At 39.0% G+C, this 24,001-nt stretch overlaps 2 protein-coding genes and 23 non-coding genes across 25 annotated transcripts in view; 13 read left to right on the top strand and 12 right to left on the bottom strand.

Annotated features, from left to right (window-relative positions):
* The window catches only part of NUP88 (nucleoporin 88), a 153,038-nt gene that overhangs the window by 57,695 nt on the left and 71,342 nt on the right, over positions 1-24,001 (top strand). The window lies entirely within an intron of this gene.
* Positions 1-24,001, bottom strand: part of COX4I1 (cytochrome c oxidase subunit 4I1) — a 293,476-nt gene that overhangs the window by 223,567 nt on the left and 45,908 nt on the right. The window lies entirely within an intron of this gene.
* TRNAT-AGU (transfer RNA threonine (anticodon AGU)) lies at positions 3,554-3,626 on the bottom strand. The gene has a single exon. It is a non-coding gene; the product is annotated as a tRNA-Thr (tRNA).
* Positions 3,755-3,836, top strand: TRNAS-GCU (transfer RNA serine (anticodon GCU)). The gene has a single exon. It is a non-coding gene; the product is annotated as a tRNA-Ser (tRNA).
* Positions 4,355-4,427, bottom strand: TRNAT-CGU (transfer RNA threonine (anticodon CGU)). Its single transcript has one exon. It is a non-coding gene; the product is annotated as a tRNA-Thr (tRNA).
* Positions 4,556-4,637, top strand: TRNAS-GCU (transfer RNA serine (anticodon GCU)). Its single transcript has one exon. It is a non-coding gene; the product is annotated as a tRNA-Ser (tRNA).
* On the bottom strand, positions 5,157-5,229 carry TRNAT-AGU (transfer RNA threonine (anticodon AGU)). Its single transcript has one exon. It is a non-coding gene; the product is annotated as a tRNA-Thr (tRNA).
* On the top strand, positions 5,358-5,439 carry TRNAS-GCU (transfer RNA serine (anticodon GCU)). The gene has a single exon. It is a non-coding gene; the product is annotated as a tRNA-Ser (tRNA).
* TRNAT-AGU (transfer RNA threonine (anticodon AGU)) lies at positions 5,953-6,025 on the bottom strand. Its single transcript has one exon. It is a non-coding gene; the product is annotated as a tRNA-Thr (tRNA).
* On the top strand, positions 6,154-6,237 carry TRNAS-GCU (transfer RNA serine (anticodon GCU)). The gene has a single exon. It is a non-coding gene; the product is annotated as a tRNA-Ser (tRNA).
* On the bottom strand, positions 6,751-6,823 carry TRNAT-AGU (transfer RNA threonine (anticodon AGU)). The gene has a single exon. It is a non-coding gene; the product is annotated as a tRNA-Thr (tRNA).
* Positions 6,938-7,019, top strand: TRNAS-GCU (transfer RNA serine (anticodon GCU)). The gene has a single exon. It is a non-coding gene; the product is annotated as a tRNA-Ser (tRNA).
* Positions 8,522-8,594, bottom strand: TRNAT-AGU (transfer RNA threonine (anticodon AGU)). The gene has a single exon. It is a non-coding gene; the product is annotated as a tRNA-Thr (tRNA).
* On the top strand, positions 8,723-8,804 carry TRNAS-GCU (transfer RNA serine (anticodon GCU)). The gene has a single exon. It is a non-coding gene; the product is annotated as a tRNA-Ser (tRNA).
* Positions 9,319-9,391, bottom strand: TRNAT-AGU (transfer RNA threonine (anticodon AGU)). Its single transcript has one exon. It is a non-coding gene; the product is annotated as a tRNA-Thr (tRNA).
* Positions 9,520-9,601, top strand: TRNAS-GCU (transfer RNA serine (anticodon GCU)). Its single transcript has one exon. It is a non-coding gene; the product is annotated as a tRNA-Ser (tRNA).
* Positions 10,120-10,192, bottom strand: TRNAT-AGU (transfer RNA threonine (anticodon AGU)). The gene has a single exon. It is a non-coding gene; the product is annotated as a tRNA-Thr (tRNA).
* Positions 10,321-10,402, top strand: TRNAS-GCU (transfer RNA serine (anticodon GCU)). Its single transcript has one exon. It is a non-coding gene; the product is annotated as a tRNA-Ser (tRNA).
* On the bottom strand, positions 10,921-10,993 carry TRNAT-AGU (transfer RNA threonine (anticodon AGU)). The gene has a single exon. It is a non-coding gene; the product is annotated as a tRNA-Thr (tRNA).
* Positions 11,122-11,202, top strand: TRNAS-GCU (transfer RNA serine (anticodon GCU)). The gene has a single exon. It is a non-coding gene; the product is annotated as a tRNA-Ser (tRNA).
* On the top strand, positions 11,933-12,014 carry TRNAS-GCU (transfer RNA serine (anticodon GCU)). Its single transcript has one exon. It is a non-coding gene; the product is annotated as a tRNA-Ser (tRNA).
* On the bottom strand, positions 12,528-12,600 carry TRNAT-AGU (transfer RNA threonine (anticodon AGU)). The gene has a single exon. It is a non-coding gene; the product is annotated as a tRNA-Thr (tRNA).
* Positions 12,729-12,810, top strand: TRNAS-GCU (transfer RNA serine (anticodon GCU)). The gene has a single exon. It is a non-coding gene; the product is annotated as a tRNA-Ser (tRNA).
* TRNAT-AGU (transfer RNA threonine (anticodon AGU)) lies at positions 13,324-13,396 on the bottom strand. The gene has a single exon. It is a non-coding gene; the product is annotated as a tRNA-Thr (tRNA).
* On the top strand, positions 13,524-13,605 carry TRNAS-GCU (transfer RNA serine (anticodon GCU)). The gene has a single exon. It is a non-coding gene; the product is annotated as a tRNA-Ser (tRNA).

Below are 24,001 nucleotides of genomic sequence, written 5' to 3'. Positions count from 1 at the left end.
CTGAAGGTGAAAATCTATAAATCCATCGTTCTCCACATGAACAGTTTACAATCACCTTGTTTACTTCACAAGTATAAATATGGATATTGCATCTGAATCGGAAAATCTCAAAATACGATCGCATTGGGAAATGTATACATTAATGTTACCAAAACAAAACAACTACTTACATTTTGATTTAAAGCTTTCGTGACTGCAGTAATTCATAATCTTAGTTCTTTCGGTAAAGTCACGTTGAAGAGAAACAACAAAATAATAAAATATATATAAAACAATAAAAAATTCTCACGACGTTTCGACCATAACTCAAACGGTCATCTTCAGGTGTGTTGGTTTGCATAAATTCATTTTTAAACGGCGCATTTTTTATTTATAAAAAACGTTAGCGTCACGCGCAGCGATTTGGCAGTTTGCCCAGGACTAGTCCATCTATATTTTTTGAAAAGCGGAGGGGGGAGACGAAATTTTTTTATAATGTATGCTGTCTGAAAGCCACTGTAAGCGTGAACAATCAATTAAGAACTGAAATGGTTTATCAAATCTTTCGAATGATTGCTAAGATAGAATCCATCTTCTCGGTTGAAATTGTCTCTGTGCTTGTATATGTGGATAGCCTCATGAACGAATCTCTCATGGAAGCCAGATGGCTTACAAAGAACCTCTGTCTTGGAAAAGTCAATGGCATGTGAGCCTACTGAATAAGAACAATGATCTGCTACGGCCGAGGTGTTGGTCCTACCGTGTTTAAGGTCTGCTTTATGTTCACGAATGCGGTCCGAGACATGGCGTTTGGTTTCTCCAATGTAACTACTACCACAGAGGCAACTTAGTTTGTAGACACCAGGGTATTGTATGTCCGGAATCACATCTTTTACAGATGGAACCAGATCACGGATTTTATGTAATGTGTTGAAACGGACCTGGTTCTTGTGTTTATTCAAGATTTTGGAGATCTTTTTTATGATCCCAGCAATGTAGGGTAAAGTGATGGTTTTGAAAGGCTCCTCAAGAGGGTTCTTCTTCATGGTTTGAGTGATAGCTTTGCGGATTGTATAGTCGGAGTAACCATTAGCCCTAAGAGCTTGGTGTACGTGCTTGAGTTCACTGCTTATGTGTTCCTGGTCGGATATGCATTGGGCTCTATGATACAGAGTCTTGATGAGAGAATTCTTCTGTGATGGATGGTGGTGGGAATCCGGTTTCAGATAAGCATCCGTATGGGTAGCTTTCCTGTAGACAGAGTGGCTCATTGAACCATCAGGTCTCTTTTTAATTAGGACATCCAAAAAAGGTATCTTGCCATCTATTTCGACTTCCATGGTAAATCTGATGGCTGGGTGTATGGAATTGATGTGGTCGAAGAATTGGTCTAGAGCAGGCCGGCCATGTGGCCAGATGACAAAAGTGTCATCCACGTACCTCTTCCATAAGGTTGGGCGCAGAGTGGCAGTCTGGATGGCGTCAGTCTCAAATTTCTCCATGAAAATGTTAGCTATAACTGGAGAAAGGGGGGAGCCCATTGGGGTGCCCTCAGTTTGTTTGTAGAAAGTTCCATTCCAAGTGAAGTATGTATTGGTTAAACAGTGTCTCACCAGGGGGGGTACCTCAGTGTTTAGTCCTTGATGAACCAAGTCTTCAATGATTGCAATGGTGTCAGGTACAGGAACCTTGGTGAATAAGGAAACTACATCAAAACTGACAAGCAGGTCGTCTGGGGACAGGGAAATACCCTTGATTGTCGATACCGGGTGAGTAGAATTTAGTACCGCAGAGGTGGTCTTTCCATTGAAAGGACGCAGGATTTCAAACAAAAAACGAGCTAGTTTGTAGGTGGGGGAGCTGATAGTAGAGACTATGGGACGAAGAGGTGTATCAACTTTATGTATTTTTGGTAAGCCGTATAATCTTGGTGGCCTGGCAGCAAAAGGTTTCAACGAAAACTGTTTAGATTGATCAATTAATGTGGTTGAATCAGAAATTATTTTGTTGGTTTGTGTGACGAGGCTGTTGGTGGGATCTCTTTTTATTTTTGTATAACTACCATCGTCGAGTAATTCTTTAATTTTGTTGTTGTATTCTATTTTATCCATGATGACAGTAGCATTGCCTTTGTCAGCTGAGAGGACTACAATATCATTCCTCTTTTTTAATTTATATAATTCAAAACGCTCATCTTTGCTGAGGTTGCTAGCTGGCATCTTAGCGTTTTTGAGGGTTGCAGCGATTTCAGATCTTGCTACGTCTGCAGCGATGTGACCCAGGCCCCTGAGAGCAACGTCTACTTGGGCAATTATATCATTAACTGGTATGTGTTTAGGTGTGACTGCAAAGTTTAGACCTTTAGCTAAAACGGATTTCAGACCATCGGAAATAGAACTGTTACTGCGATTAATTACGACTTTATTAACGTCTAACTTTTTGGTGTGTGGGTCCGGTCTTTTGTTGAAGAGGAGGTTAAATTTGGAAATCAGGTTTTCCTTACATTTGGTCGACATAGTAGCAGCTGAAGAGGCAGTCATATTGTCTACATGTTCCCAATCCGATGTGGACATTATTGCCGTCAATGATAAGTGTGATGTGTAGAGTGTCTTGTCTAACTGATCTAGTTCTGTGCGTATAAGTCTGATTTTTTCTGAGATAAGAGCTAAGCTAGTTTTGAAAAGAATTCGTTTCGCATTAGAAGAAGTTACAGCAGCAGAGGTCAGTGTAAATGCGATTGGTATTACCCCAGAGTCGCGGCATCTCTTCAGGAAGGTGAGAGACTCGATCAGCTGAGCTTTCTTATCCCGGAGTTTGTTGAAGGATCTTAAAGTTATGTGAAAACCCTCCCCGTAGAGGCGATTAAATTTTGATTTAAAGCTTTCGTGACTGCAGTAATTCATATTCTTAGTTTTTTCGGTAAAGTCACGTTGAAGAGAAACAACAAAATAATAAAAGATATATAAAACAATAAAAAATTCTCACGACGTTTCGACCATAACTCAAACGGTCATCTTCAGGTGTGTTGGTTTGCATAAATTGATTTTTAAACGGCGCATTTATTTATTTATAAAAAACGTTAGCGTCACGCGCAGCGATTTGGCAGTTTGTTCAGGACTAGTCCATCTATATTTTTTGAAAAGAGGAGGGGGGAGACGAAATTTTTATAATGTATGCTGTCTGAAAGCCACTGTAAGCGTGAACAATCAATTAAGAACTGAAATGGTTTATCAAATCTTATGCAAACCAACACACCTGAAGATGACCGTTTGAGTTATGGTCGAAACGTCGTGAGAATTTTTTATTGTTTTATATATATTTTATTATTTTGTTGTTTCTATTCAACGTGACTTTACCGAAAAAACTAAGAATATGAACTACTTACATTTTCAATTTCTCAAAATAAAGAAAGCACAGGATTTGAACTTGGCACCCATAGCGGCATTTAATGTTATGATGGAAAAACAAGCATCCTTAACTTTTCTATAGAAGTCAAACTCAATTACCAGATAGTTATTTGGATTATTAACCCGTGATGCACTCATGCAGAATCATTGCATAAAATATCTCAATGAGGCACCACTGGGAGTTTAACCCAGGATCTCCTGTTTACTAGACAGGCGCTTTACCAACTAAGCCATGGCGCCATATTCCTGTACGTTATTTCTCAAGTTTCGAATCCTACTGGCAAATTCATAGAAACTCCGTTGAAAATGTTGATGCATTAAAAGAATACATTTATTTTTGAAATTAGTTATGAATCATGGCAACATGTGATAAGGTGGCCGAGTGGTTAAGGCGATGGACTGCTAATCCATTGTGCTCTGCACGCATGGGTTCGAATCCCATCCTTGTCGGTTTGTTTTTCTTAGAGTGAAATCTAGAGAGAAACCATTTTTATGTCACTGGTCGGCGATTGTATAAACAAATTGAGCAGCTATACGAAATGTGAAGATGAGAAATAATACCGTATTAAGATTGGTCATACGTTTAAATCAGAGGTGATTTGGCTGATTCCTGAAGTTGAAAAACTATAAATCCATCGTTCTCCACATGAACAGTTTACAATCACCTTGTTTACTTCACAAGTATAAATATGGATATTGCATCTCAATTGGAAAATCTCAAAATACGGTCGCATTGGGAAATGGATACATTTATGTTACCAAACAAAACAAATGCTTACAATTTCAATTTCTAAAAATAAATAAAGCACAGGATTTGAACTTGGCACCCATAGGGGCATTTATTGTTGTGATGGAAAAACAAGTATCCTTAACTTCTCTATAGACGTCAAACTCAATTACCAGATAGTTACTTGGATTATTAACCCGTGATGCACTCATGCAGAATCATTGCATAAAATATCTCAATGAGGCACCACTGGGATTCGAACCCAGGATCTCCTGTTTACTAGACAGGCGCTTTACCAACTAAGCCATGGCGCCATATTCCTGTACGTTATTTCTCAAGTTTCCAATCCTACTGGCAAATTCATAGAAACTCCGATGAAAATGTTGATGCATTAAAAGAATACATTTATTTTTGAAATTAGTTATGAATCATGGCAAAATGTGATAAGGTGGCCGAGTGGAAAAGGCAATGGACTGCTAATCCATTGTGCTCTGCACGCATGGGTTCGAATCCCATCCTTGTCGGTTTGTTTTTCTTAGAGTGAAATCTAGAGAGAAACCATTTTTATGTCACTGGTCGGCGATTGTATAAACAAATTGAGCAGCTATACGAAATGTGATGATGAGAAATAATACCGTATTAAGATTGGTCATACGTTTAAATCAGAGGTGATTTGGCTGATTCCTGAAGTTGAAAAACTATAAATCCATCGTTCTCCACATGAACAGTTTACAATCACCTTGTTTACTTCACAAGTATAAATATGGATATTGCATCTGAATCGGAAAATCTCAAAATACGATCGCATTGGGAAATATATACATTAATGTTACCAAAACAAAACAAATACTTACATTTTCAATTTCTCAAAATAAATAAAGCACAGGATTTGAACTTGGCACCCATAGCGTCATTTAATGTTATGATGGAAAAACAAGCATCCTTAACTTTTCTATATATGTCAAACTCAATTACCAGATAGTTATTTGGATTATTAACCCGTGATGCACTCATGCAGAATCATTGCATAAAATATCTCAATGAGGCACCACTGGGAGTTGAACCCAGGATCTCCTGTTTACTAGACAGGCGCTTTACCAACTAAGCCATGGCACCATATTCCTGTACGTTATTTCTCAAGTTTCCAATCCTACTGGCAAATTCCTAGAAACTCCGATTAAAATGTTGATGCATTTAAAGAATACATTTATTTTTGACATTAGTTATAAATCATGGCAACACGTGATAAGGTGGCCGAGTGGTTAAGGCGATGGACTGCTAATCCATTGTGCTCTGCACGCATGGGTTCGAATTCCAGCCTTGTCGATTTGCTCTTCTTTGAGTAAAATATAGAGAAGCCATTTTTATGTCACTGATCGGCGATTATCAAACAAATTTAGCAGCTATACGAAATGTGATGATGAGAAATAATACCGCATTAAGTTTGGTCATACGTTTAAATCAGAAGTGATTTGGATGAATCCACAAGGTGAAAAACTATAAATCCATCGTTCTCCACATGAATAGTTGCAATCACCTTGTTTACTTCACAAGTATAAACATGGATATTGCATCTGAATTAGAAAATCTCAAAATAGGTCGCATTGGGAAATGAATACATTTATGTTACCAAACAAAACAAATACATACATGATCAATTTCTAGAAATAAGTAGCGCACAGGATTTGAACTTGGCACCCATAGGGGCACTTAATGTTGTGATGGAAAAACAAGTCTCCTTAACTTTTCTATAGAAGTCAAACTCAATTACCAGATAGTTACTTGGATTATTAACCCGTGATGCACTCATGCAGAATCATTGCATAAAATATCTCAATGAGGCACCACTGGGATTTGAACCCAGGATCTCCTGTTTACTAGACAGGCGCTTTACCAACTAAGCCATGGCGCCATATTCCTGTACGTTATTTCTCAAGTTTCCAATCCTACTGGCAAATTCCTAGAAACTCCGATAAAAATGTTGATGCATTTGAAGAATACATTTATTTTTGACATTAGTTATAAATCATGGCAACATGTGATAAGGTGGCCGAGTGGTTAAGGCGATGGACTGCTAATCCATTGTGCTCTGCACGCATATGGGTTCGAATCTCAACCATGTCGATTTGCTCTTTTTTGAGTAAAATCTAGAGAAGCCATTTTTATGTCACTGATCGGCGATTATCAAACAAATTTAGCAGCTATACGAAATGTGATGATGAGAAATAATACCGCATTAAGTTTGGGCATACGTTTCAATCAGAAGTGATTTGGCTGAATCCTGAAGGTGAAAAACTATAAATCCATCGTTCTCCACATGAATAGTTGCAATCACCTTGTTTACTTCACAAGTATAAATATGGATATTGCATCTGAATTGGAAAATCTCAAAATAGGTTGCATTGGGAAATGAATACATTTATGTTACCAAACAAAACAAATACATACATGATCAATTTCTAGAAATAAATAGCGCACAGGATTTGAACTTGGCACCCATAGGCGCATTTAATGTTGTGATGGTAAAACAAGTATCCTTAACTTCTCTATAGAAGTCAAACTCAATTACCAGATAGTTACTTGGATTATTAACCCGTGATGCACTCATGCAGAATCATTGCATAAAAGATCTCAATGAGACACCACTGGGAGTTGAACCCAGGGTCTCCTGTTTACTAGACAGGCGCTTTACCAACTAAGCCATGGCGCCATACACCTGTTCACGTTTTCTCAAGTTTCCAATCCTACTGGCAAATAAAAAGAAGAAATGTGATGCGTAGAACGAATATATTTTTTAGATTAGTTACGAATCATGGCACCATGTGATAAGGTGCCCGAGTGGTTAAGGCGATGGACTGCTAATCCATTGTGCTCTGCATGCATGGGTTGGAATCCCATCCTTGTCGATTTGCTCTTTTTAGAGTGAAATCTAGAGAAGCCACTTTTTTAACGTCATTGTTCGGCGATTATCTAACAAATTGAGCAGCTTTAAGAAATGTGATGATAAGAAATAATACCGCATTGAGAATAGTCATACGATTAAATCAGATGTGAGTTGGCTGAATTCTGAAGGTGAAATACTATTAATCCACTGTTCTCCACATGAATAGTTGCAATCGCCTTGTTTACTTCACAAGTTTATTTTTATGGATGTTGCATCTTTATTGGGAAATCTCAAAATACAGTCGCATTGGGAAATGCAAACGTTTAACAAACAAAACAAATACTTGCATTTTCAATTTCTATAAATAAATGATTTACAGGATTTGAACTTGACACCCATTGGGGCATTTAATGTTGTGATGTCTAAAAAAGTCTCCTAAACTTTTCTACAAAAGTCAACTCCATTTCCAGAGTGTTACTTGGATTATTAACCCGTGATGCACTCACGCAGAATCAAAGCATACAATCTCTAAATGAGGCACCAATGGCATTTAAACCCAGGATCTCCTGTTTACTGGACAGGCGCTTTACCAACTAAGCCATGGCGCCATAATCCTGCATCTTATTTCTCAGGTTTCCAATCCTACTGGCAAATTAATAGAAACTCCGATAAAAATGTTGATGCATTAAAGAAAGGTGATGCCTAGAACGAATATATTTTTTGAGATTAGTTATGCAGCATTGCAAAATGTGATAAGGTGGCCGTGTGGTTCAGGCGATGGACTGCCAATCCATTGTGCTCTGCATGAATGGGTTCGAATCCCATCTTTGTCCATTTTCTCTTTTTCGAGTGAAATCTAGAGATGCCATTTTTATGTCACTATTCGGCGATTATCTAACAAATTTAGCAGCTATATGATATGTGAAGATGATAAAACAGGTCCCTGCAGGGTGGGCTGGTAGGAACATTGGAATTTTGCGCAATTTTAATTTTACACCCCAACAGCATGAGATTTCACTTCGTTAAAGTATTGAAAGGGGACGGAAGGACGGACGGACACATTAATCTATTGCAGGCTGGTACACTCAGTTTAAAACTTCGTTCCTACCAGTATAATACCGCATTAGGATTGGTCATACATTTAAATCAGAATTTATTTGGCTGAATCCTGAAGGTGAAAAACTATAAATCGATCGTTCTCCACATGAATAGTTGCAATCACCTTGTTTACTTCACAAGTATAAATATGGATATTGCATCTGAATTGGAAAATCTCAAAATAGGTCGCATTGGGAAATGAATACATTTATGTTACCAAACAAAACAAATACATACATGATCAATTTCTAGAAATAAATAGCGCACAGGATTTGAACTTGGCACCCATAGGGGCATTTAATGTTGTGATGGAAAAACAAGTCTCCTTAACTTTTCTATAGAAGTCAAACTCAATTACCAGATAGTTACTTGGATTATTAACCCGTGATGCACTCATGCAGAATCATTGCATAAAATATCGCAATGAGGCACCACTGGGATTTGAACCCAGGATCTCCTGTTTACTAGACAGGCACTTTACCAACTAAGCCATGGCGCCATATTCCTGTACGTTATTTCTCAAGTTTCCAATCCTACTGGCAAATTCCTAGAAACTCCGATGAAAATGTTGATGCATTAAAAGAATACATTTATTTTTGACATTAGTTATAAATCATGGCAAAATGTGATAAGGTGGCCGAGTGGTTAAGGCGATGGACTGCTAATCCATTGTGCTTTGCTCGCATGGGTTCGAATCTCATCCTTGTCGATTTGCTCATTTTTGAGTAAAATCTAGAGAAGCCATTTTTATGTCACTGATCGGCGATTATCAAACAAATTTAGCAGCTATACGAAATGTGATGATGAGAAATAATACCGCATTAATTTTGGGTATACGTTTAAATCAGAAGTGATTTGGCTGAATCCTCAAGGTGAAAAACTATAAATCGATCGTTCTCCACATGAATAGTTGCAATCACCTTGTTTACTTCACAAGTATAAATATGGATATTGCATCTGAATTGGAAAATCTCAAAATAGGTCGCATTGGGAAATGAATACATTTATGTTACCAAACAAAACAAATACATACATGATCAATTTCTAGAAATAAATAGTGCACAGGATTTGAACTTGGCACCCATAGTGGCATTTAAACGTTTTGATGGAAAAACAAGTATCCTTAACCTTTCTATAGAAGTCAAACTCAATTACCAGATAGTTACTTGGATTATTAACCCGTGATGCACTCATGCAGAATCAGAGCTTAAAATATCTCAATGAGGCACCACTGGGAGTTGAACCCTGGATCTCCTGTTTACTAGACAGGCACTTTACCATCTAAGCCATGGCGCCATATTCCTGTTCGCGTTTTCTCAAGTTTACAATCTTACTGGCAAATTCCTAGAAACTCCGATAAAAATGTTGATGCATTAAAAGAATACATTTATTTTTGAAATTAGTTATGAATCTTTGCAACATGTGATAAGGTGGCCGAGTGGTTAAGGCGATGGACTGCTAATCCATTGTGCTCTGCACGCATGGGTTCGAATCCCATCCTTGTCGATTTGTTTTTCTTAGAGTGAAATCTAGAGAGAAACCATTTTTATGTCACTGATCGGCGATTGTATAAACAAATTGAGCAGCTATGCAAAATGTGATGATGAGAAATAATACCGCATTAAGATTGGTCATACGTTTAAATCAGAGGTGATTTGGCTGATTCCTGAAGTTGAAAAACTAGAAATCCATCGTTCTCCACATGAACAGTTTACAATCACCTTGTTTACTTCACAAGTATAAATATGGATATTGCATCTGAATTGGAAAATCTCAAAATACGGTCGCATTGGGAAATGGATACATTTATGTTACCAAACAAAACAAATACTTACAATTTCAATTTCTAAAAATAAATAAAGGACAGGATTTGAACTTGGCACCTATAGGGGCATTTAATGTTGTGATGGAAAAACAAGTATCCTTAACTTCTCTATAGAAGTCAAACTCAATTACCAGATAGTTACTTGGATTATTAACCCGTTATGCACTCATGCAGAATCATTGCATAAAATATCTCTATGAGGCCCCACTGGGAGTTGAACCCAGGATCTCCTGTTTACTAGACCGGCGCTTTACCAACTATGCCATGGCGCCATACACCTGTTGACGTTTTCTCAAGTTTCCAATCCTTCTGGCAAATTCATAGAAACTCCGATGAAAATGTTGATGCATTAAAAGAATACATTTATTTTTGAAATTAGTTATGAATCATTGCAACATGTGATAAGGTGGCCGAGTGGTTAAGGCGATGGACTGCTAATCCATTGTGCTCTGCACGCATGGGTTCGAATCCCATCCTTGTCGATTTGTTTTTCTTAGAGTGAAATCTAGAGAGAAACCATTTTTATGTCACTGATCGGCGATTGTATAAACAAATTGAGCATCTATGCAAAATGTGATGATGAGAAATAATACCGCATTAAGATTGGTCATACGTTTAAATCAGAGGTGATTTGGCTGATTCCTGAAGTTGAAAAACTAGAAATCCATCGTTCTCCACATGAACAGTTTACAATCACCTTGTTTACTTCACAAGTATAAATATGGATATTGCATCTGAATTGGAAAATCTCAAAATACGGTCGCATTGGGAAATGGATACATTTATGTTACCAAACAAAACAAATACTTACAATTTCAATTTCGAAAAATAAATAAAGGACAGGATTTGAACTTGGCACCTATAGGGGCATTTAATGTTGTGATGGAAAAACAAGTATCCTTAACTTCTCTATAGAAGTCAAACTCAATTACCAGATAGTTACTTGGATTATTAACCCGTTATGCACTCATGCAGAATCATTGCATAAAATATCTCTATGAGGCCCCACTGGGAGTTGAACCCAGGATCTCCTGTTTACTAGACCGGCGCTTTACCAACTATGCCATGGCGCCATACACCTGTTGACGTTTTCTCAAGTTTCCAATCCTTCTGGCAAATTCATAGAAACTCCGATGAAAATGTTGATGCATTAAAAGAATACATTTATTTTTGAAATTAGTTATGAATCATTGCAACATGTGATAAGGTGGCCGAGTGGTTAAGCGATGGACTGCTAATCCATTGTGCTCTGCACGCATGGGTTCGAATCCCATCCTTGTCGATTTGTTTTTCTTAGAGTGAAATCTAGAGAGAAACCATTTTTATGTCACTGATCGGCGATTGTATAAACAAATTGAGCATCTATGCAAAATGTGATGATGAGAAATAATACCGCATTAAGATTGGTCATACGTTTAAATCAGAAGTGATTTGGCTGAATCCTCAAGGTGAAAAACTATAAATCGATCGTTCTCCACATGAATAGTTGCAATCACCTTGTTTACTTCACAAGTATAAATATGGATATTGCATCTGAATTGGAAAATCTCAAAATAGGTCGCATTGGGAAATGAATACATTTATGTTACCAAACAAAACAAATACATACATGATCAATTTCTAGAAATAAATAGCGCACAGGATTTGAACTTGGCACCCATAGGGGCATTTAATGTTGTGATGGAAAAACAAGTCTCCTTAACTTTTCTATAGAAGTCAAACTCAATTACCAGATAGTTACTTGGATTATTAACCCGTGATGCACTCACGCAGAATCAAAGCATAAAATCTCTAAATGAGGCACCAGTGGCATTTAAACCCAGGATCTCCTGTTTACTGGACAGGCGCTTTACCAACTAAGCCATGGCACCATATTCCTGCATGTTATTTCTCAGGTTTCCAATCCTACTGGCGAATTCATAGAAACTCCGAAAAAATGTTGATGCTATAAAGAAATGTGATGCGTAGAACGAATATATTTTTAAGATGAGTTATGAATCATGGCAACATGTGAAAAGGTGGCCGCGTGGTTCAGGCGATGGACTGCTAATCCATTGTGCTCTGCACGCATGGGTTCGAATCCCATCCTTGTCGATTGGCTCTTTTTTGAGTAAAATCTAGAGAAGCCATTTTTATGTCACTGATCGGCGATTATCAAACAAATTTAGCAGCTATACGAAATGTGATGATGAGAAATAATACCGCATTAAGTTTGGTCATACGTTTAAATCAGAAGTTATTTGGCTGAATCCTGAAGGTGAAAAACTATAAATCCATCGTTCTCCACATGAATAGTTGCAATCACCATGTTTACTTCACAAGTATAAACATGGATATTGCATCTGAATTGGAAAATCTCAAAATAGGTCGCATTGGGAAATGAATACATTTATGTTACGAAACAAAACAAATACATACATGATCAATTTTTTGAAATAAATAGCGCACAGGATTTGAACTTGGCACCCATAGGGGCATTTAATGTTGTGATGGAAAAACAAGTCTCCTTAACTTTTCTATAGAAGTCAAACTCAATTACCAGATAGTTACTTGGATTATTAACCCGTGATGCACTCATGCAGAATCATTGCATAAAATATATCAATGAGGCACCACTGGGAGTTGAACCCAGGATCTCCTGTTTACTAGACAGGCGCTTTACCAACTAAGCCATGGCGCCATATTCCTGTACGTTATTTCTCAAGTTTCCAATCCTACTGGCAAATTCCTAGAAACTCCGATAAAAATGTTGATGCATTTAAAGAATACATTTATTTTTGGCATTAGTTGTAAATTATGGCAACATGTGATAAGGTGGCCGAGTGGTTAAGGCGATGGACTGCTGATCCATTGTGCTCTGCTCGCATGGGTTCGAATCTCATCCTTGTCGATTTGCTCTTTTTTGAGTAAAATCTAGAGAAGCCATTTTTATGTCACTGATCGGCGATTATCAAACAAATTTAGCAGCTATACGAAATGTGATGATGAGAAATAATACCGCATTAAGTTTGGGTATACGTTTAAATCAGAAGTGATTTGGCTGAATCCTCCAGGTGAAAAACTATAAATCGATCGTTCTCCACATGAATAGTTGCAATCACCTTGTTTACTTCACAAGTATAAATATGGATATTGCATCTGAATTGGAAAATCTCAAAATAGGTCGCATTGGGAAATGAATACATTTATGTTACCAAACAAAACAAATACATACATGATCAATTTCTAGAAATAAATAGCGCACAGGATTTGAACTTGGCACCCATAGGGGCATTTAATGTTGTGATGGAAAAACAAGTCTCCTTAACTTTTCTATAGAAGTCAAACTCAATTACGAGATAGTTACTTGGATTATTAACCCGTGATGCACTCATGCAGAATCATTGCATAAAATATCGCAATGAGGCACCACTGGGATTTGAACCCAGGATCTCCTGTTTACTAGACAGGCGCTTTACCAACTAAGCCATGGCGCCTTATTCCTGTACATTATTTCTCAAGTTTCCAATCCTACTGGCAAATTCCTAGAAACTCCGATAAATTGTTGATGCATTAAAAGAATACATTTATTTTTGACATTAGTTATAAATCATGGCAACATGTGATAAGGTGGCCGAGTGGTTAAGGCGATGGACTGCTAATCCATTGTGCTCTGCACGCATGGGTTCGAATCCCATCCTGGTCGATTTGCTCTTTTTTGAGTAAAATCTAGAGAAGCCATTTTTATGTCACTGATCGGCGATTATCAAACAAATTTAGCAGCTATACGAAATGTGATGGTGAGAAATAATACCGCATTAAGTTTGGTCATACGTTTAAATCAGAAGTTATTTGGCTGAATCCTGAAGGTGAAAAACTATAAATCCATCGTTCTCCACATGAATAGTTGCAATCACCTTGTTTACTTCACAAGTATAAATATGGATATTGCATCTGAATTGGAAAATCTCAAAATAGGTCGCATTGGGAAATGAATACATTTATGTTACCAAACAAAACAAATACATACATGATCAATTTCTAGAAATAAATAGCGCACAGGATTTGAACTTGGCACCCATAGGGGCATTTAATGTTGTGATGGAAAAACAAGTCTCCTTAACTTTTCTATAGAAGTCAAACTCAATTACCAGATAGTTTTGATTTAAAGCTTTCGTGACTGCAGTAATTCATATTCTTAGTTTTTTCGGTAAAGTCACGTTGAAGAGAAACAACAAAATATATATAAAACAATAAAAAATTCTCACGACGTTTCGACCATAACTCAAACGGTCATCATCAGGTGTGTCGGTTTGCATAAATTTATTTTGAAAACGGCATATTTATTTATATATTAAAAAAACATAACGTTTGTGTCACGCGCAGCGATTGGCAGTTTGCCCAGGACTAGTCCATCTATTTTTTGAAAAGAGGAGGGGGGAGACGAAATTTGTTTTTATGTATGCTGTCTGAAAGCCACTGTAAGCGTGAACAATCAATCAAGAACTGAAATGATTTATCAAATCTTTCCAATGATTGCTAAGATAGAATCCATCTTCTCGGTTGAAATTGTCTCTGTGCTTGTATATGTGGATAGCCTCATGAACGAATCTCTCATGGAAGCCAGATGGCTTACAAAGAACCTCCGTCTTGGAAAAGTCAATGGCATGTGAGCCTACTGAATTAGAACAATGATCTGCTACGGCCGAGGTGTTGGTCCTACCGTGTTTAAGGTCTGCTTTATGTTCACGAATGCGGTCCGAGATATGGCGTTTGGTTTCTCCAATGTAACTACTACCACAGAGGCAACTCAGTTTGTAGACACCAGGGTATTGTATGTCCGGAATCACATCTTTTACAGACGGAACCAGATCACGGATTTTATGTAATGTGTTGAAACGGACCTGGATCTTGTGTTTATTCAAGATTTTGGAGATCTTTTTTGTGATCCCAGCAATGTAGGGTAAAGTGATGGTTTTGAAAGGCTCCTCAAGAGGGTTCTTCTTCATGGTTTGAGTGATAGCTTTGCGGATTGTATAGTCGGAGTAACCATTAGCCCTAAGAGCTTGGTGTACGTGCTTGAGTTCACTGCTTATGTGTTCCTGGTCGGATATGCATTGGGCTCTATGATACAGAGTCTTGATGAGAGAATTCTTCTGTGATGGATGGTGGTGGGAATCCGGTTTCAGATAAGCATCCGTATGGGTAGCTTTCCTGTAGACAGAGTGGCTCATTGAACCATCAGGTCTCTTTTTAATTAGGACATCCAAAAAAGGTATCTTGCCATCTATTTCGACTTCCATGGTAAATCTGATGGCTGGGTGTATGGAATTGATGTGGTCGAAGAATTGGTCTAGAGCAGGCCGGCCATGTGGCCAGATGACAAAAGTGTCATCCACGTACCTCTTCCATAAGGTTGGGCGCAGAGTGGCAGTCTGGATGGCGTCAGTCTCAAATTTCTCCATGAAAATGTTAGCTATAACTGGAGAAAGGGGGGAGCCCATTGGGGTGCCCTCAGTTTGTTTGTAGAAAGTTCCATTCCAAGTGAAGTATGTATTGGTTAAACAGTGTCTCACCAGGGGGGGTACCTCAGTGTTTAGTCCTTGATGAACCAAGTCTTCAATGATTGCAATGGTGTCAGGTACAGGAACCTTGGTGAATAAGGAAACTACATCAAAACTGACAAGCAGGTCGTCTGGGGACAGGGAAATACCCTTGATTGTTGATACCAGGTGAGTAGAATTTTGTACCGCAGAGGTGGTCTTTCCAGTGAAAGGACGCAGGATTTCAGACAAAAAACGAGCTAGTTTGTAGGTGGGGGAGCTGATAGTAGAGACTATGGGACGAAGAGGTGTATCAACTTTATGTATTTTTGGTAAGCCGTATAATCTTGGTGGCCTGGCAGCAGAAGGTTTCAACGAAAACTGTTTAGATTGATCAATTAATGCGGTTGAATCAGAAATTATTTTGTTGGTTTGTGTGACGAGGCTGTTGGTGGGATCTCTTTTTATTTTTGTATAACTACCATCGTCGAGTAATTCTTTAATTTTGTTGTTGTATTCTATTTTATCCATGATGACAGTAGCATTGCCTTTGTCAGCTGAGAGAACTACAATATCATTCCTCTTTTTTAATTTATATAATTCAAAACGCTCATCTTTGCTGAGGTTGCTAGCTGGCATCTTAGCGTTTTTGAGGGTTGCAGCGATTTCAGATCTTGCTACGTCTGCAGCGATGTGACCCAGGCCCCTGAGAGCAACGTCTACTTGGGCAATTATATCATTAACTGGTATGTGTTTAGGTGTGACTGCAAAGTTTAGACCTTTAGCTAAAACGGATTTCAGACCATCGGAAATAGAACTGTTACTGCGATTAATTACGACTTTATTAACGTCTAACTTTTTGGTGTGTGGGTCCGGTCTTTTGTTGAAGAGGAGGTTAAATTTGGAAATCAGGTTTTCCTTACATTTGGTCGACATAGTAGCAGCTGAAGAGGCAGTCATATTGTCTACATGTTCCCAATCCGATGTGGACATTATTGCCGTCAATGATAAGTGTGATTTGTAGAGTGTCTTGTCTAACTGATCTAGTTCTGTGCGTATAAGTCTGATTTTTTCTGAGATAAGAGCTAAGCTAGTTTTGAAAAGAATTCGTTTCGCATTAGAAGAAGTTACAGTAGCAGAGGTGAGTGTAAATGCGATTGGTATTACCCCAGAGTCGCGGCATCTCTTCAGGAAGGTGAGAGACTCGATCAGCTGAGCTTTCTTGTCCCGGAGTTTGTTGAAGGATCTTAAAGTTATGTGAAAACCCTCCCCGTAGAGGCGATTAAATTTTGATTTAAAGCTTTCGTGACTGCAGTAATTCATATTCTTAGTTTTTTCGGTAAAGTCACGTTGAAGAGAAACAACAAAATAACAAAATATATATAAAACAATAAAAAATTCTCACGACGTTTCGACCATAACTCAAACGGTCATCATCAGGTGTGTCGGTTTGCATAAATTTATTTTGAAAACGGCATATTTATTTATATATTTAAAAAAATAACGTTTGCGTCACGCGCAGCGATTGGCAGTTTGCCCAGGACTAGTCCATCTATTTTTTGAAAAGAGGAGGGGGGAGACGAAATTTGTTTTTATGTATGCTGTCTGAAAGCCACTGTAAGCGTGAACAATCAATCAAGAACTGAAATGATTTATCAAATCTTTCCAATGATTGCTAAGATAGAATCCATCTTCTCGGTTGAAATTGTCTCTGTGCTTGTATATGTGGATAGCCTCATGAACGAATCTCTCATGGAAGCCAGATGGCTTACAAAGAACCTCCGTCTTGGAAAAGTCAATGGCATGTGAGCCTACTGAATTAGAACAATGATCTGCTACGGCCGAGGTGTTGGTCCTACCGTGTTTAAGGTCTGCTTTATGTTCACGAATGCGGTCCGAGATATGGCGTTTGGTTTCTCCAATGTAACTACTACCACAGAGGCAACTCAGTTTGTAGACACCAGGGTATTGTATGTCCGGAATCACATCTTTTACAGACGGAACCAGATCACGGATTTTATGTAATGTGTTGAAACGGACCTGGATCTTGTGTTTATTCAAGATTTTGGAGATCTTTTTTGTGATCCCAGCAATGTAGGGTAAAGTGATGGTTTTGAAAGGCTCCTCAAGAGGGTTCTTCTTCATGGTTTGAGTGATAGCTTTGCGGATTGTATAGTCGGAGTAACCATTAGCCCTAAGAGCTTGGTGTACGTGCTTGAGTTCACTGCTTATGTGTTCCTGGTCGGATATGCATTGGGCTCTATGATACAGAGTCTTGATGAGAGAATTCTTCTGTGATGGATGGTGGTGGGAATCCGGTTTCAGATAAGCATCCGTATGGGTAGCTTTCCTGTAGACAGAGTGGCTCATTGAACCATCAGGTCTCTTTTTAATTAGGACATCCAAAAAAGGTATCTTGCCATCTATTTCGACTTCCATGGTAAATCTGATGGCTGGGTGTATGGAATTGATGTGGTCGAAGAATTGGTCTAGAGCAGGCCGGCCATGTGGCCAGATGACAAAAGTGTCATCCACGTACCTCTTCCATAAGGTTGGGCGCAGAGTGGCAGTCTGGATGGCGTCAGTCTCAAATTTCTCCATGAAAATGTTAGCTATAACTGGAGAAAGGGGGGAGCCCATTGGGGTGCCCTCAGTTTGTTTGTAGAAAGTTCCATTCCAAGTGAAGTATGTATTGGTTAAACAGTGTCTCACCAGGGGGGGTACCTCAGTGTTTAGTCCTTGATGAACCAAGTCTTCAATGATTGCAATGGTGTCAGGTACAGGAACCTTGGTGAATAAGGAAACTACATCAAAACTGACAAGCAGGTCGTCTGGGGACAGGGAAATACCCTTGATTGTTGATACCAGGTGAGTAGAATTTTGTACCGCAGAGGTGGTCTTTCCAGTGAAAGGACGCAGGATTTCAGACAAAAAACGAGCTAGTTTGTAGGTGGGGGAGCTGATAGTAGAGACTATGGGACGAAGAGGTGTATCAACTTTATGTATTTTTGGTAAGCCGTATAATCTTGGTGGCCTGGCAGCAGAAGGTTTCAACGAAAACTGTTTAGATTGATCAATTAATGCGGTTGAATCAGAAATTATTTTGTTGGTTTGTGTGACGAGGCTGTTGGTGGGATCTCTTTTTATTTTTGTATAACTACCATCGTCGAGTAATTCTTTAATTTTGTTGTTGTATTCTATTTTATCCATGATGACAGTAGCATTGCCTTTGTCAGCTGAGAGAACTACAATATCATTCCTCTTTTTTAATTTATATAATTCAAAACGCTCATCTTTGCTGAGGTTGCTAGCTGGCATCTTAGCGTTTTTGAGGGTTGCAGCGATTTCAGATCTTGCTACGTCTGCAGCGATGTGACCCAGGCCCCTGAGAGCAACGTCTACTTGGGCAATTATATCATTAACTGGTATGTGTTTAGGTGTGACTGCAAAGTTTAGACCTTTAGCTAAAACGGATTTCAGACCATCGGAAATAGAACTGTTACTGCGATTAATTACGACTTTATTAACGTCTAACTTTTTGGTGTGTGGGTCCGGTCTTTTGTTGAAGAGGAGGTTAAATTTGGAAATCAGGTTTTCCTTACATTTGGTCGACATAGTAGCAGCTGAAGAGGCAGTCATATTGTCTACATGTTCCCAATCCGATGTGGACATTATTGCCGTCAATGATAAGTGTGATTTGTAGAGTGTCTTGTCTAACTGATCTAGTTCTGTGCGTATAAGTCTGATTTTTTCTGAGATAAGAGCTAAGCTAGTTTTGAAAAGAATTCGTTTCGCATTAGAAGAAGTTACAGTAGCAGAGGTGAGTGTAAATGCGATTGGTATTACCCCAGAGTCGCGGCATCTCTTCAGGAAGGTGAGAGACTCGATCAGCTGAGCTTTCTTGTCCCGGAGTTTGTTGAAGGATCTTAAAGTTATGTGAAAACCCTCCCCGTAGAGGCGATTAAATTTTGATTTAAAGCTTTCGTGACTGCAGTAATTCATATTCTTAGTTTTTTCGGTAAAGTCACGTTGAAGAGAAACAACAAAATAACAAAATATATATAAAACAATAAAAAATTCTCACGACGTTTCGACCATAACTCAAACGGTCATCATCAGGTGTGTCGGTTTGCATAAATTTATTTTGAAAACGGCATATTTATTTACATATAAAAAAATAACGTTTGCGTCACGCGCAGCGATTGGCAGTTTGCCCAGGACTAGTCCATCTATTTTTTGAAAAGAGGAGGGGGGAGACGAAATTTGTTTTTATGTATGCTGTCTGAAAGCCACTGTAAGCGTGAACAATCAATCAAGAACTGAAATGATTTATCAAATCTTTCCAATGATTGCTAAGATAGAATCCATCTTCTCGGTTGAAATTGTCTCTGTGCTTGTATATGTGGATAGCCTCATGAACGAATCTCTCATGGAAGCCAGATGGCTTACAAAGAACCTCCGTCTTGGAAAAGTCAATGGCATGTGAGCCTACTGAATTAGAACAATGATCTGCTACGGCCGAGGTGTTGGTCCTACCGTGTTTAAGGTCTGCTTTATGTTCACGAATGCGGTCCGAGATATGGCGTTTGGTTTCTCCAATGTAACTACTACCACAGAGGCAACTCAGTTTGTAGACACCAGGGTATTGTATGTCCGGAATCACATCTTTTACAGACGGAACCAGATCACGGATTTTATGTAATGTGTTGAAACGGACCTGGATCTTGTGTTTATTCAAGATTTTGGAGATCTTTTTTGTGATCCCAGCAATGTAGGGTAAAGTGATGGTTTTGAAAGGCTCCTCAAGAGGGTTCTTCTTCATGGTTTGAGTGATAGCTTTGCGGATTGTATAGTCGGAGTAACCATTAGCCCTAAGAGCTTGGTGTACGTGCTTGAGTTCACTGCTTATGTGTTCCTGGTCGGATATGCATTGGGCTCTATGATACAGAGTCTTGATGAGAGAATTCTTCTGTGATGGATGGTGGTGGGAATCCGGTTTCAGATAAGCATCCGTATGGGTAGCTTTCCTGTAGACAGAGTGGCTCATTGAACCATCAGGTCTCTTTTTAATTAGGACATCCAAAAAAGGTATCTTGCCATCTATTTCGACTTCCATGGTAAATCTGATGGCTGGGTGTATGGAATTGATGTGGTCGAAGAATTGGTCTAGAGCAGGCCGGCCATGTGGCCAGATGACAAAAGTGTCATCCACGTACCTCTTCCATAAGGTTGGGCGCAGAGTGGCAGTCTGGATGGCGTCAGTCTCAAATTTCTCCATGAAAATGTTAGCTATAACTGGAGAAAGGGGGGAGCCCATTGGGGTGCCCTCAGTTTGTTTGTAGAAAGTTCCATTCCAAGTGAAGTATGTATTGGTTAAACAGTGTCTCACCAGGGGGGGTACCTCAGTGTTTAGTCCTTGATGAACCAAGTCTTCAATGATTGCAATGGTGTCAGGTACAGGAACCTTGGTGAATAAGGAAACTACATCAAAACTGACAAGCAGGTCGTCTGGGGACAGGGAAATACCCTTGATTGTTGATACCAGGTGAGTAGAATTTTGTACCGCAGAGGTGGTCTTTCCAGTGAAAGGACGCAGGATTTCAGACAAAAAACGAGCTAGTTTGTAGGTGGGGGAGCTGATAGTAGAGACTATGGGACGAAGAGGTGTATCAACTTTATGTATTTTTGGTAAGCCGTATAATCTTGGTGGCCTGGCAGCAGAAGGTTTCAACGAAAACTGTTTAGATTGATCAATTAATGCAGTTGAATCAGAAATTATTTTGTTGGTTTGTGTGACGAGGCTGTTGGTGGGATCTCTTTTTATTTTTGTATAACTACCATCGTCGAGTAATTCTTTAATTTTGTTGTTGTATTCTATTTTATCCATGATGACAGTAGCATTGCCTTTGTCAGCTGAGAGAACTACAATATCATTCCTCTTTTTTAATTTATATAATTCAAAACGCTCATCTTTGCTGAGGTTGCTAGCTGGCATCTTAGCGTTTTTGAGGGTTGCAGCGATTTCAGATCTTGCTACGTCTGCAGCGATGTGACCCAGGCCCCTGAGAGCAACGTCTACTTGGGCAATTATATCATTAACTGGTATGTGTTTAGGTGTGACTGCAAAGTTTAGACCTTTAGCTAAAACGGATTTCAGACCATCGGAAATAGAACTGTTACTGCGATTAATTACGACTTTATTAACGTCTAACTTTTTGGTGTGTGGGTCCGGTCTTTTGTTGAAGAGGAGGTTAAATTTGGAAATCAGGTTTTCCTTACATTTGGTCGACATAGTAGCAGCTGAAGAGGCAGTCATATTGTCTACATGTTCCCAATCCGATGTGGACATTATTGCCGTCAATGATAAGTGTGATTTGTAGAGTGTCTTGTCTAACTGATCTAGTTCTGTGCGTATAAGTCTGATTTTTTCTGAGATAAGAGCTAAGCTAGTTTTGAAAAGAATTCGTTTCGCATTAGAAGAAGTTACAGTAGCAGAGGTGAGTGTAAATGCGATTGGTATTACCCCAGAGTCGCGGCATCTCTTCAGGAAGGTGAGAGACTCGATCAGCTGAGCTTTCTTATCCCGGAGTTTGTTGAAGGATCTTAAAGTTATGTGAAAACCCTCCCCGTAGAGGCGATTAAATTTTGATTTAAAGCTTTCGTGACTGCAGTAATTCATATTCTTAGTTTTTTCGGTAAAGTCACGTTGAAGAGAAACAACAAAATAACAAAATATATATAAAACAATAAAAAATTCTCACGACGTTTCGACCATAACTCAAACGGTCATCATCAGGTGTGTCGGTTTGCATAAATTTATTTTGAAAACGGCATATTTATTTATTTATATATTTAAAAAACCGTTTGCGTCACGCGCAGCGATTAGCAGTTTGCCCAGGACTAGTCCATCTATTTTTTGAAAAGAGGAGGGGGGAGACGAAATTTGTTTTTATGTATGCTGTCTGAAAGCCACTGTAAGCGTGAACAATCAATCAAGAACTGAAATGATTTATCAAATCTTTCCAATGATTGCTAAGATAGAATCCATCTTCTCGGTTGAAATTGTCTCTGTGCTTGTATATGTGGATAGCCTCATGAACGAATCTCTCATGGAAGCCAGATGGCTTACAAAGAACCTCCGTCTTGGAAAAGTCAATGGCATGTGAGCCTACTGAATTAGAACAATGATCTGCTACGGCCGAGGTGTTGGTCCTACCGTGTTTAAGGTCTGCTTTATGTTCACGAATGCGGTCCGAGATATGGCGTTTGGTTTCTCCAATGTAACTACTACCACAGAGGCAACTCAGTTTGTAGACACCAGGGTATTGTATGTCCGGAATCACATCTTTTACAGACGGAACCAGATCACGGATTTTATGTAATGTGTTGAAACGGACCTGGATCTTGTGTTTATTCAAGATTTTGGAGATCTTTTTTGTGATCCCAGCAATGTAGGGTAAAGTGATGGTTTTGAAAGGCTCCTCAAGAGGGTTCTTCTTCATGGTTTGAGTGATAGCTTTGCGGATTGTATAGTCGGAGTAACCATTAGCCCTAAGAGCTTGGTGTACGTGCTTGAGTTCACTGCTTATGTGTTCCTGGTCGGATATGCATTGGGCTCTATGATACAGAGTCTTGATGAGAGAATTCTTCTGTGATGGATGGTGGTGGGAATCCGGTTTCAGATAAGCATCCGTATGGGTAGCTTTCCTGTAGACAGAGTGGCTCATTGAACCATCAGGTCTCTTTTTAATTAGGACATCCAAAAAAGGTATCTTGCCATCTATTTCGACTTCCATGGTAAATCTGATGGCTGGGTGTATGGAATTGATGTGGTCGAAGAATTGGTCTAGAGCAGGCCGGCCATGTGGCCAGATGACAAAAGTGTCATCCACGTACCTCTTCCATAAGGTTGGGCGCAGAGTGGCAGTCTGGATGGCGTCAGTCTCAAATTTCTCCATGAAAATGTTAGCTATAACTGGAGAAAGGGGGGAGCCCATTGGGGTGCCCTCAGTTTGTTTGTAGAAAGTTCCATTCCAAGTGAAGTATGTATTGGTTAAACAGTGTCTCACCAGGGGGGTACCTCAGTGTTTAGTCCTTGATGAACCAAGTCTTCAATGATTGCAATGGTGTCAGGTACAGGAACCTTGGTGAATAAGGAAACTACATCAAAACTGACAAGCAGGTCGTCTGGGGACAGGGAAATACCCTTGATTGTTGATACCAGGTGAGTAGAATTTTGTACCGCAGAGGTGGTCTTTCCAGTGAAAGGACGCAGGATTTCAGACAAAAAACGAGCTAGTTTGTAGGTGGGGGAGCTGATAGTAGAGACTATGGGATGAAGAGGTGTATCAACTTTATGTATTTTTGGTAAGCCGTATAATCTTGGTGGCCTGGCAGCAGAAGGTTTCAACGAAAACTGTTTAGATTGATCAATTAATGCGGTTGAATCAGAAATTATTTTGTTGGTTTGTGTGACGAGGCTGTTGGTGGGATCTCTTTTTATTTTTGTATAACTACCATCGTCGAGTAATTCTTTAATTTTGTTGTTGTATTCTATTT

This window comes from Petromyzon marinus, chromosome 54 (genome assembly GCF_048934315.1).
Source record: "Petromyzon marinus isolate PM22_M1 ecotype Great Lakes invasive population chromosome 54, UKy_Petmar_22M1.pri1.0, whole genome shotgun sequence".
Taxonomy (NCBI): domain Eukaryota; kingdom Metazoa; phylum Chordata; class Hyperoartia; order Petromyzontiformes; family Petromyzontidae; genus Petromyzon; species Petromyzon marinus.
Note: the sequence above shows the minus strand (reverse complement) of the source record. Positions and strands in the feature narration are given on the sequence as shown.